Source organism: Oncorhynchus gorbuscha, linkage group LG16 (genome assembly GCF_021184085.1).
Source record: "Oncorhynchus gorbuscha isolate QuinsamMale2020 ecotype Even-year linkage group LG16, OgorEven_v1.0, whole genome shotgun sequence".
Taxonomy (NCBI): domain Eukaryota; kingdom Metazoa; phylum Chordata; class Actinopteri; order Salmoniformes; family Salmonidae; genus Oncorhynchus; species Oncorhynchus gorbuscha.
Genome location: NC_060188.1, coordinates 43,480,508 through 43,498,104, shown reverse-complemented (window position 1 = coordinate 43,498,104; position 17,597 = coordinate 43,480,508). Strand labels below are relative to the sequence as shown.

The 17,597-nt window shown below is 42.4% G+C and overlaps 1 protein-coding gene across 10 annotated transcripts in view; it reads right to left on the bottom strand.

Moving 5' to 3' along the window:
- LOC123999056 (transcription factor 7-like 2) overlaps positions 1–17,597 on the bottom strand; it is a 69,021-nt gene that overhangs the window by 24,675 nt on the left and 26,749 nt on the right. The window lies entirely within an intron of this gene.

Below are 17,597 nucleotides of genomic sequence, written 5' to 3'. Positions count from 1 at the left end.
GCTCTCTCTCTCTCTCTTCAGCTCTCTCTCTCTCTTTAGCTCTCTCTCTCTCTCTCTCTTAACTCTCTCTCTCTCTCTTTAGCTCTCTCTTTTTCTCTTTAGCTCTCGCTCTCTCACTTTCTCTAGCTCTCTCTCTTTCTCTTTAGCTCTCACTCTCTCACTTTCTCTAGCTCTCTCTCTTTAGCTCTCCCTCTCTCTCTCTTCTAGCTCTCTCTCTCTTTCTCTTTAGCTCTCTTTCTCTTTAGGTCTCTCTTTCTCTTTAGGTCTTTCTTTCTCTTTAGCTCTCTCTCTTTCTTTTTTGCTCTCTCTTTAGCTCTTTCTCTCTCTTTAGGTCTCTCTTTCTCTTTAGGTCTCTCTCTCTCTTTAGCTCTCTCTTTCTCTTTAGCTCTTTCTCTCTCTCTTTCTATTTAGGTTTCTCTTTCTCTTTAGGTCTCTCTTTCTCTTTAGTTCTCTCTCTCTCTCTTTAGCTCTCTCTCTCTTTTTAGCTCTCCCTCGTTCTCTTTAGCTCTCTCACTCTCTCTCTCTCTCTTTCTTTAGCTCTCTCTCTCTCTCTTTAGCTCTCTCTCTCTCTTTAGCTCTCTCTCTTTCTCTTTATCTCTCTCTTTCTCTTTAGCTCTCTCTCTCTTTCCTTAGCTCTCTCTCTTTCTCTTTAGCTCTCTCTATCTCTTTAGCTCTCTCACTCTCTCTTTAGCTCTCTCTCTCTCTTTTCTCTCTCTCTCTCTCTCTCTTTAGCTCTCTCTCACTCTCTCTTTCTTTAGCTCTCTCACTCTCTCTTTAGCTCTCTCTCTTTCTTTAGCTCTCTCTTTCTCTTTAGCTCTCTCACTCTCTCTCTTTATCTCTCTCTCTCACTCTCTCTTTAGCTCTCTCACTCTCTCTTTATCTCTCTCTTCTCTCTCTCTCTCTCTCTCTCTCTCTCTCTCTCTCTCTCTCTCTCTCTCTCTCTCTCTCTCTCTCTCTCTCTCTTTCTTTAGCTCTCTCACTCTCTCTTTAGCTCTCTCTCTCTTTACCTCTCTCACTCTCTCTTTAGCTCTCTCTCTCTTTATCTCGCTCTCTCTCTCTTTAGCCCTTTCTCTCTCTTTTTATCTCTCTCTCTCTATTTCTCTTTTGCTCTCTCTCACTCTCTCACTCTCTCTTTAGCTCTCACTCTCTCTCTTTAGCTCTCTCTTTCTCTTTAGCTCTCTCTCTCTCTCTTTCTTTAGCTCTCTCTCTCTCTCTCTTTCTTTAGCTCTCTCTCTCTCTCTTTCTTTAGCTCTCTCACTCTCTCTCTTTCTCTTTAGCTCTCTCGCTCTTTCTCTTTAGCTCTCTTTCTTTCTAGCTCTCTCTTTTGTCTTTAGCTCTCTCTCTTTAGCTCTCTCTCTCTCTTTAGCTCTTTCTCTCTTTTTAGCTCTCTTTCTCTCTTTAGGTCTCTCTTTCTCTTTAGCTCTCTCTCTCTCTCTCTAGCTCTCTCTCTCTTTTTAGCTCTCTCTCTCTCTTTAGCTCTCTCACTCTCTTTAGCTCTCTCACTCTCTCTTTAGCTCTCTCACTCTCTCTCTTTAGCTCTCGCTCTCTCATTAGCTCTCTCTTTCTCATTAGCTCCCTCTCTCTCTTTCTCTTTAGCTCTCTCTCTTTTTATCTCTCTCTCTTTCTCTTTTTATCTCTCTCTCTCTTTAGCTTTCTCTCTCTCTCTCTTTCTCTTTAGCTCTCTCTCTTTTTATCTCTCTCTCTCTCTTTATCTCTCTCTCTCTCACTTTAGCGCTCTCTCTCTTTAGCTCTCTCTCTCTCTCTTTAGCTCTCTCTTTCTCTTTAGCTCTCTCTTTTTATCTCTCTCTCTCTTTAGCTCTCTCTCTCTTTAGCGCTCTCTCTCTTTTTATCTCTCTCTCTCTCTTTATCTCTCTCTCTCTTTTTATCTCTCTCCCTCTTTTTAGCTCTCTCACTCTCTCTTTAGCTCTCTCTCTCTTTCTTTAGCTCTCCCTTTCTCTTTAGCTCTCTCACTCTCTCTCTCTCTCACTCTCTCTTTAGCTCTCTCACTCTCTCTTTAGCTCTCTCTCTCTCTCTTTAGCTCTCTCTCTCTCTCTTTCTTTAGCTCTCTCTCTCTCTCTTTCTTTAGCTCTCTCACTCTCTCTTTAGCTCTCTCTCTCTTTAGCTCTCCCTCTTTCTCTTTATCTCTCTCTCTTTAGCCCTTTCTCTCTCTTTTTATCTCTCTCTCTCTATTTCTCTTTTGCTCTCTCTCACTCTCTCACTCTCTCTTTAGCTCTCACTCTCTCTCTCTAGCTCTCTCTTTCTCTTTAGCTCTCTCTTTCTCTTTAGCTCTCTCTCTCTCTTTAGCTCTTTCTCTCTTTTTAGCTCTCTTTCTCTTTAGCTCTCTCTTTCTCTTTAGCTCTCTCACTCTCTCTTTAGCTCTCTCTTTTTTGATCTATCTCTCTCTCTCTTTCTCTTTAGCTCTCTCTCACTTTCTCTTTAGCTCTCTCTCTCTTTTTAGCTCTCTCTCTCTTTTAGCTCTCTCTCTCTTTAGCTCTCTCACTCTCTCTTTAGCTCTCTCACTCTCTCTTTAGCTCTCTCACTCTCTCTCTTTAGCTCTCGCTCTCTCATTAGCTCTCTCTTTCTCATTAGCTCCCTCTCTCTCTTTCTCTTTAGCTCTCTCTCTTTTTATCTCTCTCTCTTTCTCTTTTTATCTCTCTCTCTCTCACTTTAGCGCTCTCTCTCTTTAGCTCTCTCTTTCTCTTTAGCTCTCTCTTTTTATCTCTCTCTCTCTTTAGCTCTCTCTCTCTCTCTTTAGCGCTCTCTCTCTTTAGCTCTCTCTCCTTTTATCTCTCTCTCTCTCTTTCTCTTTATCTCTCTTTCTCTTTTAGGTCTCTCACTCTCTCTTTTTCATTCTCTTTCGCTCTCTCTCTCACACTCTCTCTTTAGCTCTCTCCCTCTCTCTCTAGCTCTCTCACTCCCTCTTTAGCTCTCTCTCACTCTCTCTTTAGCTCTCTCTCACTCTCTCTTTAGCCCTCTCTCTCTTTCTTTAGCTCTCTATCTTTCTCTTTAGCTCTCTCGCTATCTTTCTCGCTATCTTTCTCTTTAGCTCTCTCTCTTTTATCTCTCTCTCTCTTTAGCTCTCTCACTCTCTCTTTAGCTCTCTCTCTTTCTCTTTAGCTCTCTCTCTTTCTCTTTAGCTCTCTCTCTTTCTCTTTAGCTCTCTCTCTTTCTCTCACTCTCTCTTTCTTTAGCTCTCTCACTCTCTCTTTAGCTCTCTCTCTCTTTCTTTAGCTCTCTCTTTCTCTTTAGCTCTCTCACTCTCTCTCTTTATCTCTCTCTCTCACTCTCTTTAGCTCTCTCACTCACTCTTTAGCTCTCTCTCTCTCTTTAGCTCTCTCTCTCTCTCTCTCTTTCCTTAGCTCTCTCACTCTCTCTTTAGCTCTCTCTCTCTTTCTCTTTATCTCTCTCTCTCTCTCTTTAGCCCTTTCTCTCTCTTTTTATCTCTCTCTCTCTATTTCTCTTTTGCTCTCTCTCACTCTCTCTTTAGCTCTCACTCTCTCTCTTTAGCTCTCACTCTCTCTCTTTAGCTCTCTCTTTCTCTTTAGCTCTCTCTCTCTCTCTTTCTTTAGCTCTCTCTCTCTCTTTCTTTAGCTCTCTCTCTCTCTCTTTCTTTAGCTCTCTCACTCTCTCTCTCTTTCTCTTTAGCTCTCTCTCTCTCTTTCTCTTTAGGTCTCTCTTTCTCTTTAGGTCTCGCTTTCTCTTTAGCTCTCTCTCTCTCTCTAGCTCTCTCTCTCTCTCTTTAGCTCTCTCTCTTTTGATCTATCTCTCTATCTCTTTCTCTTTAGCTCTCTCTCACTTTCTCTTTAGCTCTCTCTCTCTTTTTATCTCTCTCTCTCTCTTTAGCTCTCTCACTCTCTTTAGCTCTCTCACTCTCTCTTTAGCTCTCTCACTCTCTCTCTTTAGCTCTCGCTCTCTCATTAGCTCTCTCTTTCTCATTAGCTCCCTCTCTCTCTTTCTCTTTAGCTCTCTCTCTTTTTATCTCTCTCTCTTTCTCTTTAGCTCTCTCTTTTTATCTCTCTCTCTCTTTAGCTCTCTCTCTCTCTTTAGCGCTCTCTCTCTTTAGCTCTCTCTCTCTTTTTATCTCTCTCTCTCTTTTTATCTCTCTCTCTCTCTTTAGCTTTCTCTCTCTCTCTTTCTCTTTAGCTCTCTCTCTTTTTATCTCTCTCTCTCTCTTTATCTCTCTCTCTCTTTAGCTCTCTCTTTTTATCTCTCTCTCTCTTTAGCTCTCTCTCTCTCTTTAGCGCTCTCTCTCTTTAGCTCTCTCTATCTCTCTCTTTTTATCTCTCTCGCTCTCTCTCTTTAGCTCTCTTTCTCTTTTAGGTCTCTCACTCTCTCTTTCTCATTCTCTTTCGCTCTCTCTCTCTCTCTTTAGCTCTCTCCCTCTCTCTCTAGCTCACTCACTCCCTCTTTAGCTCTCGCTCACTCTCTCTTTTGCTCTCTCTCACTCTCTCTTTAGCTCTCTCTCTCTTTCTTTAGCTCTCTATCTTTCTCTTTAGCTCTCTCGCTATCTTTCTCGCTATCTTTCTCTTTAGCTCTCTCTCTCTCTTTAGCTCTCTCTCTCTCTCTTTAGCTCTCTCACTCTCTCTTTAGCTCTCTCACTCTCTCTTTAGCTCTCTCACTCTCTCTCTATCTCCCTCTCTCTCTAGCTCTCTCACTCCCTCTTTAGCTCTCTCTCACTCTCTCTTAAGCTCTCTCTCACTCTCTCTTTAGCTCTCGCTCTCTTTCTTTAGCTCTCTATCTTTCTCTTTAGCTCTCTCGCTATCTTTCTCTTTAGCTCTCTCTTTTTATCTCTCTCTCTCTCTCTTTAGCACTCTCACGCTCTCTTTAGCTCTCTTTAGCTCTCTCTCTCTCTCTCTCTTTAGCTCTCTCTCTCTCTCTCTCTCTTTAGCTCTCTCTCTCTCTCTCTTTAGCTCTCTTTAGCTCTCTCTCTCTCTCTCTTTAGCTCTCTCTCTCTCTCTTTAGCTCTCTCTCTCTCTCTCTTTAGCTCTCTCTTTTTATCTCTCTCTCTCTCTCTTTAGCACTCTCACGCTCTCTTTAGCTCTCTTTAGCTCTCTCTCTCTCTCTCTCTCTCTCTCTCTCTCTTTAGCTCTCTCTCTCTCTCTCTCTCTCTCTTTTTAGCTCTCTCTCTCTCTCTTTAGCTCTCTCTCTCTCTCTCTTTAGCTCTCTTTAGCTCTCTCTCTCTCTTTAGCTCTCTCTCTCTCTCTTTAGCTCTCTCTCTCTCTCTCTTTAGCTCTCTATCTCTCTCTCTTTAGCTCTCCCACTCTCTCTTTAGCTCTCTCACGCTCTCTTTAGCTCTCTCTCTCTCTCTTTAGCTCTCTCTCTCTCTCTTTAGCTCTCTCTCTCTCTTTCTCTTTAGGTCTTTCTCTCTTTCTCTTTAGCTCTCTCTCTCTCTCTCTCTCTCTCTCTCTCTCTCTCTCTCTCTTTTTAGCTCTCTCTCTCTCTCTTTAGCTCTCTCTCTCTCTCTCTTTAGCTCTCTCTCTCTCTCTTTAGCTCTCCCACTCTCTCTTTAGCTCTCTCACGCTCTCTTTAGCTCTCTCTCTCTCTCTTTAGCTCTCTCTCTCTCTCTTTAGCTCTCTCTCTCTCTTTCTCTTTAGGTCTTTCTCTCTTTCTCTTTAGCTCTCTCTCTCCCCTTCCTCCCTCCCTCCCTCCCTGTAAGAGACCAGAAAAACCCTCCAGGACCACTGGTTCCGTTTCAAGGTCTGAGGTTGACGTACCATTTCCTTGTAACATTAGAGTCGCCACACAATGTTATATTTCAGTTTCTTGATGTCTCGCCTTTCCTAAAGGCAATTAGTCGTCCTTGAAGTGGTTCACTATGTGTGTTCCTTTACACACACTCGCAGAGACCAAATGAGTGCACTCCTTTAACGTATAATTATCAGCCTCTCTCTATTTACCCCCCCACACACACACACACACAGAACATAGACATAATTGCGATTCTGTCGTTGTAACAGAGACAGACTAGTGCGTACACGCATAGGAGCGAGTGCAAATGAACACACACGTATGTATGCACAAAAGTGCGCATGCGCCCAAAGAGAAGTGAAATTAACGCTCTCTCTCGTTAGCTCTCTTTCTTTGTAACAGAGACAGACTAGTGCGTACACGCATAGGAGCGAGTGCAAATGAACACACACGTATGTATGCACAAAAGTGCGCAAGCGCCCAAAGAGAAGTGAAATTAACGCAAGACTTCAATCCAACTCCAATCGACAATCTTCGGTCTCCGATAACATCAAAGACAAAATTCCAATTAGATATGAAACCTTTTTAAAGTACGGCAAACGCACAGTGCTCCTCCTGCAGTAATCTAATTTTACTTAAAAGGACATTAGCATTAGCATATTGTTACTGCCTTTTATCTGGCGCGGGGTTGTGTTTGAACAGGAATCCGGTGTTAAATAAAAGAGGTAATGGTGTTTGAGACATCACTGGGAATTAATGATGGATGATGCCCCCCCCCCCCCCCCCCCGACGGCCAATAGGCTACACCTTGACCCTTGTCTCTGCCGCTTCATTCCCTATGCTGATGAAACACTTTGCGCATAATGTATTCTTTGGTTTTCACAGACCTAAGTAGGGTTTTTTGAAGCGGAAATTAGGGGGTCCTTTCTAGAGCACGGCCAGAGTGCTTTGAGAGTAACGTCTTTAATCTCTCTATTTAGATTAAAACACACTCACTTCTCTGTTCCTCCTCTAGGTCTACCCTCTGTTATATCTCATGGCTGAATGAAGTAGAATCATTTCGATTGAATGGTCTTTGGGGCTTTCAGGTAGGTGAAAAAAAAACGTTTTTTGTAAAGTAAAGAGATCCAATCCAAATCAGGGTCAAGCTAGTTTTGATATTTTTGTAACATTGTCACTACATGAATGAGGAGAACAAATAAAGTACCACTGACAAAACACTCCCTTCCCGTGTGAATCAATTGCAAGTTACCATGAATTACCATTCTGTTAAGTACAGAAGACAACTATGGTTGTAATGTCGTCTAAAATCAAATCAAATCAATAGAGAGCCTGTTCCCACCGTATACAGTGTAGTCTATATGTGGCCCCTGTGAAATCCCAGGTTGAGCCTCTGGGCTGCAGACATAGACAGGCAGGTACACAGATGAGCGAGATGGGAGACAGTTGTGACTGTTTACCAATCCACTGTACCACCGCCACACTGAACCACACTGAGCCACACTGAGACAGACTGAGCCAGAGCCTCGCTGTGGTGGGGCTGCGGCATTAGTCATACAGACACACATTCAACACTACCCACACACCCATACATGTTCAACAATACCTACATACCCCCATCCGCACATTCTCTCAACACTACTCCCCCCCCTTCACCAACACATAAACATACACACACATTCAACACATATTGACTGAAAGGTGAGAGACAGGTTGGAGGTCTGGGTGAGCAGGGGTATAGAGGCTGAATCTAAAGGTAGGGAAATAACCCACACCCGACTGCAGTGCAGAGAGAGTGAAAGGGTTGTTTGAGGTGGCACAGGATGTCTTCAAAATGAGACCTGAAACTTTCACGTTATTTTTGATCCCGGAACTAGCTATGTGTTTATATATGGGTCCAGGCCAGGGGTGGAAATCATTTCAAAAGTTCTCTGGATGACTAAGTTTATGGTTTCTATAAAAAGACTGAGACAGTTTCATGTGTGTGTGTGTGTGTGTGTGTGTGTTTTTGTGTGCAGGGTTGAGTAGGTTACTTTCTAAATGTAATCCATTACAGTTACTAGTTACCTGCCCAAAATTTTAAATCGGTAACGTAACTTTTGGATAACTCAAACTCAGTAACGTTTGTTTAAATTGTTCAAAATTATTATTTAAACCATGTTTTGAGGCTATACAGTGTTGGTTTGCATTTACATTGTTTACAAACAGTGGAGTAAAACAAGCTTATTTCTTGGGTTTTCATGGAGTGTGACAGTTGAACCAAGCTCATGAGGCATTTATAAGTTATATTCTTCAAGAATTAATATATATATATATATATTTATCAGCATGAATTAGATTGAGCAATAAAAGTGTCACTTTTATTCCATAGGCTGGGATCTGCACTATGCAGCTGTTGATAGAGCAAATTTGACATCAATACGCTATGTAGATATCAATAATAAGTGATATCCGTATCGCCGTAGGCTACACCACTGCTGTCATCCTTACCTCCAAGTGTTTATTCAAGTTGGATCATCTTTGGATGCCGACAGCAGTCGCACCATTGGAAGACGTTTGGACTGTAGTTTGGACTGTACCCTACAAAAGCCTATTCCTGCTCTTTTCCTGTGATCTATCAAACACATTTGGTGTGTCATCATAGTGGTCTCTGACTTGTGGTCAGACTCACTCAGGTGGAACGAACTTAAACTTGCACGTTTTTTCAATGCTGATTTGAATGTCATTGAAAAAAATAGTGTCAAATCTTTTTTTTCCGCAAACATCCTTTCTGAATTGAAAAGTAATCATCTAGTTTTTCAAAAGTATCTGTAATCTGATTACAATATTTTTGCTGGTAACAGATTACAGTTGCCGTTTTTGTTGTTGTAATCCCTTACATGTAAACCGTTACTCCCCAACCCTGTGTGTGTGTGTGTACGTACATGCGTTCTGCATGTGTATGTATCCAGTGCCCAGGGCCCATGTCTAGTGGCTGGCGGTCAGGCAGAGGTACTCCTAACGTCCCTTCCCCATCATTGCCACTCCCTGCCATTATAACCCAACACCCAATCACACAGAGTAGGAAGCCCAATCTGGAAGTGATTCTCCCTCTCCAGAGTTACCCAAAATGAGCGGCACTTAGTTGGAGGTTTGGAGAACATCAAAGCCTGGGCAGACATAACAACGAAGCCATGTTTAAAATACTAAATCCCCCCTCCACACACACACACACACACACACACACACACACACACACACACACACACACACACACACACACACACACACACACACACACACACACACACACACACACACACACACACACACACACACACACACACACACACACACACACACACACACACACACACACACACAGCCAATGCACATCACAGTGGACATCTATGGTCTGCTGGTGGGCAGATGCTGGGCTGTGTTGGTAGGGCAGGAGGAGGATCATAAGGGATCTAGTATCTTAAGCGTTACCTCCTAGCAGCACTATGGGAATGCTCCATTGCCGAGCCATTCTGTCTTTAACTGAACAATATACGGGACTGAAGGACAGACAGACAGACCAGGCCCAACTCAATACACAGACTTGCAGAGGAATTATCTCTCCATCTAAATGAGCACAAATAGACCACAATAAAGACGTGTTCAGCTCCACTGAAATGGTCTTTAATGATCATGCTTTAAAAGCAAATGAATGGTCTTCTCTTTTATATCATCAGAGGAGTCATCCGTAACTATTGATGCAAAATATTGACACAGAATTAAGGGAAATGAGATGACCACAGAATCATAAATCCTGGTGGAAATCATCACTTCCTCCTCTTTATGGTTTATCAACACAATAGATAAACCGTTTAACACACAGAACCAGACATATTTGTTTGTCTAGTGGCATTCTGTACACAGAACCAGACAGTAAGCGGTGAAATAAGAGCATTGTCAAAGTGGCTCGAAAGTCAGAAGTATGACGTGTGTGGTTATTCTTGGGTGTTCATTGTTTGTTTGAAATGTCAAGACTTATACAGATGTAGGATCTTAATTTGAGCCAGTTTGCTACAGCAGGAAAATAATCCTGCAGGGACAAAAAATGTGGTGGATTATTATGTGTATTATAATTAATGGACATTTTTTGTTAGGGCAAATCAAGTCTGAAATGTAAATGTGGAAATTACAAACTTACCAGTTTCCTGGTTGCAAAAATGTTAATAGTTTGCCTAATTTCAGTTTATGTGACAAATGTATAGTGTAGAGAATCATTGTACCATCTAAACTGTTGTGAAACATATTTTCCATAACCAAAAATATTGTATTTTCAGCTGTTTGAAGCTGGTGTACTAAACCGAAAGTAAAAGAATCAAAGCGAAACTTAAGAATGGGAAGCATAAAAATAGCGCACATAGAACATATCTATCTACCACTTTTTAGACTTGCTTTCAATGAGAATGACATATCTATAACACACATTTCTTTGTGAATTTTGTCATGTCACTCAAAAAGTTACATATTTAAAACTCAAATACACTACAAGCCAGCAACAAAAGAAATATCAAATTAAGATCCTACATCTGTGCTCTCTGACCTTTTTGGGTGCTATGGTAGGGAATAGGGATTGAGACGCGATCCTCGTCACCTACAACCCACATGACCTTTTATGAATCCCGTACACTGAGGGAAAAGACACCATCGAAATGTTCTTAAAGATCCCCTTGAATCAAATCCCTTCAGTCAGTGGTTGAATGGTCTGGCAGTAATGATGCTGAACAGACAATCCATTCAGAACTGTGCGAATCATAGTGAAACCTTTACGGCGGCTGGGACAGCTTTCACTAACAGGTGGTTTTGGAAAACAGAACTTGCGCCCCCCTGGGAAATACCACAGTACATTAAAAAAAACTCCCATCAGGCTTTATGTTGTGGTCGATGACACAATAGACTTATTGATTTCCCAAACTGAACACAGCTTCCCTTGTCAATGAAAACCCCCTCTATACTGTATCACTAGCTAGGTTGGCGACATATTTTCATGCAAATATGATAAAATCTGCATCCCCACCAGAGTCGATAAAATGTATTTTGGGGGGGGATAAAAGGCTGTGCGTGATGATGTAATTCACATGAAAATATATTTTTAGGTTAAATTCCCATGTACCGAATACGGATGGTTTTCTAACAAAAAAAATGTAGCATTATATAGCATGTATTGGCACGTGGTATACACGTGGTGTTTGGCACACTGGTATTGGCACTCTAGCCAACAGCACGCAGATACAGTGCAAGTATAGTCTACTTGATGAGATTATTATGATCAAAAGAGCGACATAATTTGTATTAGTCAAATGGCAGCCAAGCTTCGATGATCATGGCACCAGAATAAGACCCTCGACATTTATTGGAAAGGAGCATCAAGCTCATCACCTTGCACTTTCACCACCCTGTGAAGTTCATCTTCATTTATTTGATCTGTAGCCTAACAAACTGCATGATTTCCCGACGAGTCGTAGTGTGAGGACCACACAACAGGTCATCGCGTGACTCCCAAGTTTACTTCGACATTATAGTTATTATATAAATATTTGCGTATAAAAGCGTTTCCACCGACATTTCTTGAATAATTCATTTTACAGACACAAAAAGATCCTACCTTGTCTCGCTTATTTTGTTTTTGTCGACATTTTGGAAATTTTCCTGACAAATGTTCTGTTTCCATCAGGCCTGTCATTATATATTTTATCCGACATGTACTTTACTCGCATAAAAAATGTTGGATGGAAACGTGGTTACCGTCATCCCTGTTCTAGATCAATACAAGAAAACCGATGGCTCTGTCATTAAAGTGCTAGAGGAGAGACAATAGATTAAGAAAGGGGGATGAGGAGCAAGGGAAAGACAGCAGAGAGAGGAGAAGAAAAAAAAGCCAGAGAGATGGATGACCTCTAACAAGGTGAGATAATAAACTGAGATAAGGCAATAGAAATGGAATCCATGGATCAATGGATGCTATTTCTATGGGTTAAGGCGTCTGCATGCTCCAGTTCGGCTAAGCGAACCGAACGAGTGTGCTCGCATACTCCCTTGAATAAAAGACATTCGCTTGAAGAACGAGAAAAAAAAGCGTCGAGAACTTCCTCAAAATTGTCCGAATTAATCTGAGATGACTCAGGAAATCGATCCATAATGTTGAACGTTTTTCCCTGAGGAGATTTTAGATCTAACTAAGATGTTTGGTGCAGTATTACTCAATGATCAAATTTGCATGAAAACGAGTCGCATCTCGTTTCTATGACAACATAGTCTTTATTGAAGAATCGGTTGGGAAGCCTGCAGACGCCTTTAGGCACGAGTGCTATCTATGCCTGATATATGAGCATGAGGTTGATCAGGACAGGCAGACCTTCCCACAGCATAGCTACTAGTCAGCTGCGTCCCACTGCCAGGGGTGGGGTGTGGCCCTGCCCTGCCGGAGTGGATGTCCTCTCCTCTACACACTTAGTAGACTCTAATGTCCCTCACAAATATATAGCACTTGGGACAAAACTAGGGTGACGGATGCGTGTTGCCATAGAGATGCGTCATTTACAACGTTATAATGATTGGCCCAAGAAGGGACCTATAGATTGGCCCAATTGAAATATGTTAGTCACATGCGATATCTCAATTGGGGCATCATTTGTTGGGGACGAAATGTTTACTGTTGCCCTGTTAATCCCCTAAAATTGATGTCCGTGCCCCGCTGAAATCAAATTAGCATAATACAATACAAAAATCCCAATTAAAATCTGTCAGTTTCAGGTAGAGATATCTGTTGTTATTGTTTTACATTGGATGCATCTCAATCCATCACATCCGCCTATGTCACACTTCTGCATCTGTGGTGAAATATGACAAGAGCTGGAGTGGTGTTTGTCAGACCATGAGACATCCCGAAAATCGTCCTTCTCACAATCCCATCGTAGCGTACAAACGGTTTGGCCTTCAAAACTACTATTACCCCTCTATGGAAAGGTGAGACTCTCGCGAACATGATGGTTTTCTCTGTTTTGGGACTTGCGTCTTGGGACAAGCGTCTTGGGACTTGTCTGAAGTTGGTACAGCCGATCTGCCAACTCCTTTCTGTAGCGCCCGAATAGTTTGGGCTACACATAATTTCACCCTCGGTGGAAAGGTGAGACTCTCACGAACACGTACGTCGGTTGTTTCTCTGTAGGACACCCACAGGCCTCACAAGACTCGTCTGACGTTCCCCCGGTACCAGTTGAGAAAATGGATGGAAGTGAATATGGAGACTGTTTAGTGCCAAAAAGAATGGGTCAAATACAAGTTTAAAAAATGAAACAAATGTTTCCTGATATTTCTTATACACTATATATACAAAAGTACAATGCATTCAGAAAGTATTCAGACCCCTTCCCTTTTTGCACATTTTGTTAAATTACAGCCTTATACTGAAATGGATTTAATTCAATGTTTTCCACATCAATCTACACACAATACCCCATAATGACAAAGTGCATTTTTCTTGTTGCAAATGTATAATTTCTTGTTGCAAATGTATAGTTTTTCAGTGGCAGGGGCTGGGAGACTAGTCAGGATCGAGGGAAAGATTAACGGAGCAAAGTACAGAGACATCTTTGATGAAAACCTGCTCAGGACCTCAGACTGGGACGAAGGCTCACCTTCCAACAGGACAACGACCCTAAGCACACAGCCAAGACAATGCAGGAGATGCTCCCCATCCAACCTGACAGAGCTTGAGAAAATATGCAGAGAATAATGGGAGAAACTCCCCAAATACAGGTGTGCCAAGCTTGTAGCGTCATACCCAAGAAGATTCAAGGCTATAATCGCTGCCAAATGTGCTTCAACAAAGTACTGAGTAAAGGGTTTGAATACTTATGTTAAATAATAACATGTTATTATTTTAAAAATTACATTTGCAAAAAAAAACTGTTTTTGCTTTATCATTATGGGGTAATGTGTGTAAATTGATGAGTGAAAAATAATAAGGCTGTACTGTTACAAAATGTGGAAAAAGTAAAAGGGTCTGAATACTTTCAGAATGTACTGTATGTGGACACCCCTTCAAGTTAGTGGATTTGGCTATTTCAGTCTGACAGGTGTATACAATCGAGCACACCGCCATGCAATCTTCATAGACAAACATTGGCAGCAGAATGGCCTTACTCAAGAGCTCAGTGACTTTCAACATGACACCGTCATAGGATGCCACGTTTCCAACAAGTTAGTTCGTAACATTTCTGCCCTGCTAGAGCTGGCCTGGTCAACTGTAAGTGCTGTTATTGTGAAGCGAAAATGTCTAAGAGAAACAATAGCTCAGTCGCAAAGTGTTATGCCACACATGCTAACAGTGCTGAAACGCTAGATGTGTAAAAATTGTCTGTCCTCGGTTGCAACACACTACCAAGTTCCAAACTGCCTCTGGAAGTCAGCACAAGAACTGTTCGTTTGGAGCTTCATGAAAAGGGTTTCCGCACACAAGCCTAAGATCACCACACCGCCATTGGACTCTGGAGCAGTGGAAAAGCATTCTCTGGAGTGATGAATCAAGCTTCACCATCTGGCAATCCAACAGACGAATCTGGGTTTGGCGGATGCCAGTAGAACGCTACCTGCCCCAATGCATAGTGCCAACTGTAAAGTTTGGTGGAGGAAAAATAATGTTTTTTTCATGGTTCGGGCTAGGCCCCTTAGTTCCAGTAAAGGGAAATCTTAACGCTACAGCATAAAATGACATTCTACACGATTCTGTGCTTCCAACTTCGTGGCAACATTTTGGGGAAGCCCCTTTCCTGTTTTAGCATGACAATGCCTCCTCGCAAAAAGCGAGGTCCATACAGAAATGGTTTGTCGAGATCGGTGTGGAAGAACTTGACTGGCCTGCACAGAGCCCAGACCTCAACCCCATCGAACAACTTTGGGATGAATTGAAACGCAGACTGCGAGCCAGGCACGCCGACTGCGAGCTAGGCCGAATCTCCTAACATCAGAGCACAACCTCACTAATGCTCTTGTGGCTAAATGGAAGCAAGTCCCAGTGTAAAGGTTTTCCTCCTCCTCTTCTGAGGAGGTGTAGCAAGGATCGGACCAAGATGTGGCGTGGTAAGTGTCCATGTTTTTAATATGAAAAAACTCAACATGAACACTAATACAAAAACAATAAACGTGAACAAAACCGAAACAGTACCGTATGGCGAACAAACACAGACACGGAAACAAACACCCACAAACAAACAGTGAAACCCAGGCTACCTAAGTATGATTCTCAATCAGAGACAACTAATGACACCTGCCTTTGATTGAGAACCATACTAGGCCGAAACATAGAAATCCCAAAATCACAGAAAAACAAACATAGACTGCCCACCCCAACTCACGCCCTGACCATACTAAATAAACAAACAGGCGTGAGGCAACTGACCAATCAGAACATTGCATTGGTCTGAATACTCTGGAGAGATCTTTCTTTCTGTCTTTAATTTTTTAAAATTGGATTTAAATCGTGAAAATCGTAAAACTGGTGCTGTTTAGCCATTGACACTGACATGACACAGATGAAGTCTACGCTGTCCCTGATTCTGCTTTCCATCTGCTCAGTTCGATGGCTATCGTTAAACTCAACACAGGAGAAATGGATCAATCCATTCAAAACCAGCACAAACAGTCCATACACACCCAAATCCTCTATCTATCCAAAACCGCATGCATCATCCCTATCCATCCAGAGTTAGATGCAGTAGTAAATAGTGGGGATTAGGGAAACATGGCTGCTTAATGCATGCACAGAGAAGGGGGGTGGATGATCTTCTTTCATGTCATAATTTATTCTGTCTGATTAATTCTCTTTGCCCCTGTGGCTGAAGTGATTCCAGTGGATATGCCCTCCCCTTCTCCTTCCTCCCCTTCTCCTTCCTCCTACCCTATTCCACACAGCCCCGAGCTGCTCCTCTCTCTCGTATCTCAGAGCCCACCTGCTGGGCTGGGCCCTCTCTACGGCCGCCTGGAACAAGGCATACCGTTCCCATGGTTACCGTCCCTGCACGGTGTGCGCCGTCCGCAGGTAGGCTGCGAGGCCCCGCTCTGTGGAAATCTGTGCCGGCTCACTCCTCTCAGCCATGTGTGTGTGTGAGAGTGAGAGTCAAACCCCTTCATCCGGCACTGCACTGCTCTGAGGCGGATCTGCTGCTGCCGGACAGACAGAGGAGGTGAGATGCAGATGGTGTGTGTTCTGCTACGTCTTAGCTTAATGTAACTTAATTAAACATAATTTTAAGCCTGTGAAGAAACCCCCTGTTGAGACACATCCTAAGCCCCTTGATTCACCTGAAGTTAGAACATGGACGTATCTATTTATTTTATTTGATTGAACTAGTCAGTTAAGAACAAAGTCTTATTTACAATGATGGCCTACATCGGCCAAACCCTCCCCTAAACTGGGGTCAATTGTGCGCCGCCCTATGGGACTGCCGATCGCGGTCAGTTGTTATACAGCCTGGGATCGAACCCGGGACTGTAGTGACACCTCTAGCACTGCGATGCAGTGCCTTAGACTGCTGCCACCCTGTCCACCACAATCTATTAGCATCCTTAAATTGAAAAAAGGGAGGGAACGGCATGCGGCAACATCCCATTCAAGGTCAAAATATTTCTGGAAAATTCATTTGGATAAATTCTAAATAAATTCTATTTAATTACCACTAAAATTCCATGAAAACGATAGAATTACAAACTCAATAAATATATAGGCTATAGCAGCCTATAGGTAGGTAATTGGTGGTTTCTTCCCTGTCTTCTCTCTCTGGCAGGGGTGCGAATTATGAATAACTGTAGGTGTGTGCAGAGGCCCTTTGAGCGGGCCAAATCGGACATAACAAGAACTGCCACTGACAGAAAACTTCAGGGGTTGCTGAAACGGATGTCCTCAAAACAGCATGTTATGGACTTGGGGTTTAAGTAGGCCTACGACGCACTTGAACTTGCCCTACTGTCCGAGTGCTTAGCTGACCGAAACGTACCGCCTCTATTGCGTATGCAGACAAACGGATCCCCCGCATGAACCTTATCATCACACCAACGAGATCTAGGATCCAAATTCACCGCGTGTCTGACTTGACGTTCATAAAACTCCCTCCTGCGCAGTGGAACCCAGAACGATATGTGACCACTTGGTTACGGTGCTGTCCTTTCAGCACCGCAAATCGCTTAAAATAACCCTCATCATCAAGATCTGTTCCCTACGCCCCTAACAGTCCTACTCATCACTTACATCTATTATGATTACAAATAGAAGACTATCACTTCTCACAATGGTGCTCGTTGAGTAAAGTTTGATCAAAGCTGAATCAAAGTCTCGCAAGATCACATAATGATTCATTTGTATTTTACATAACAGAACGGAATATAACAGCATATCCTGTAGCATAGCAGGCCTATAATATGTCACACCAAAAACACCTCAGTTAATTCTTAACATAAACTGAATAGTCCCCAGAAATTTGTCATGCGGCCAAAACTCAACAGTGTGCGCCACTAGGCAGGATATATGCTTTGATTCAAACAAAATGGGAGTACAAGAAAAGCTTGTAGTTTGTTAATTAACACCATCTGCTTTATATCACTCACAAAACAGTCATTCAAGAAGAGCTCAATGCATATTCCCATGAAAGTGATTCAGATCAAATGATTGGCATGCAGTTTGGACATTTCACCGGAAAAACGTCCAGATTTATTGACAGTGATGATGGCCTATTTCTTTTATTAGGTATGGCTAACTTTGTGTTTGAGGGTATTCAAAATATCCGTTTTTTTCTTGAGACAGTATGTGTGGGCATAGGTAGACTTTGCAATTTGGGGGATGCATTTCATGCATATTCTATAATGATATTCAATAGTCGGTC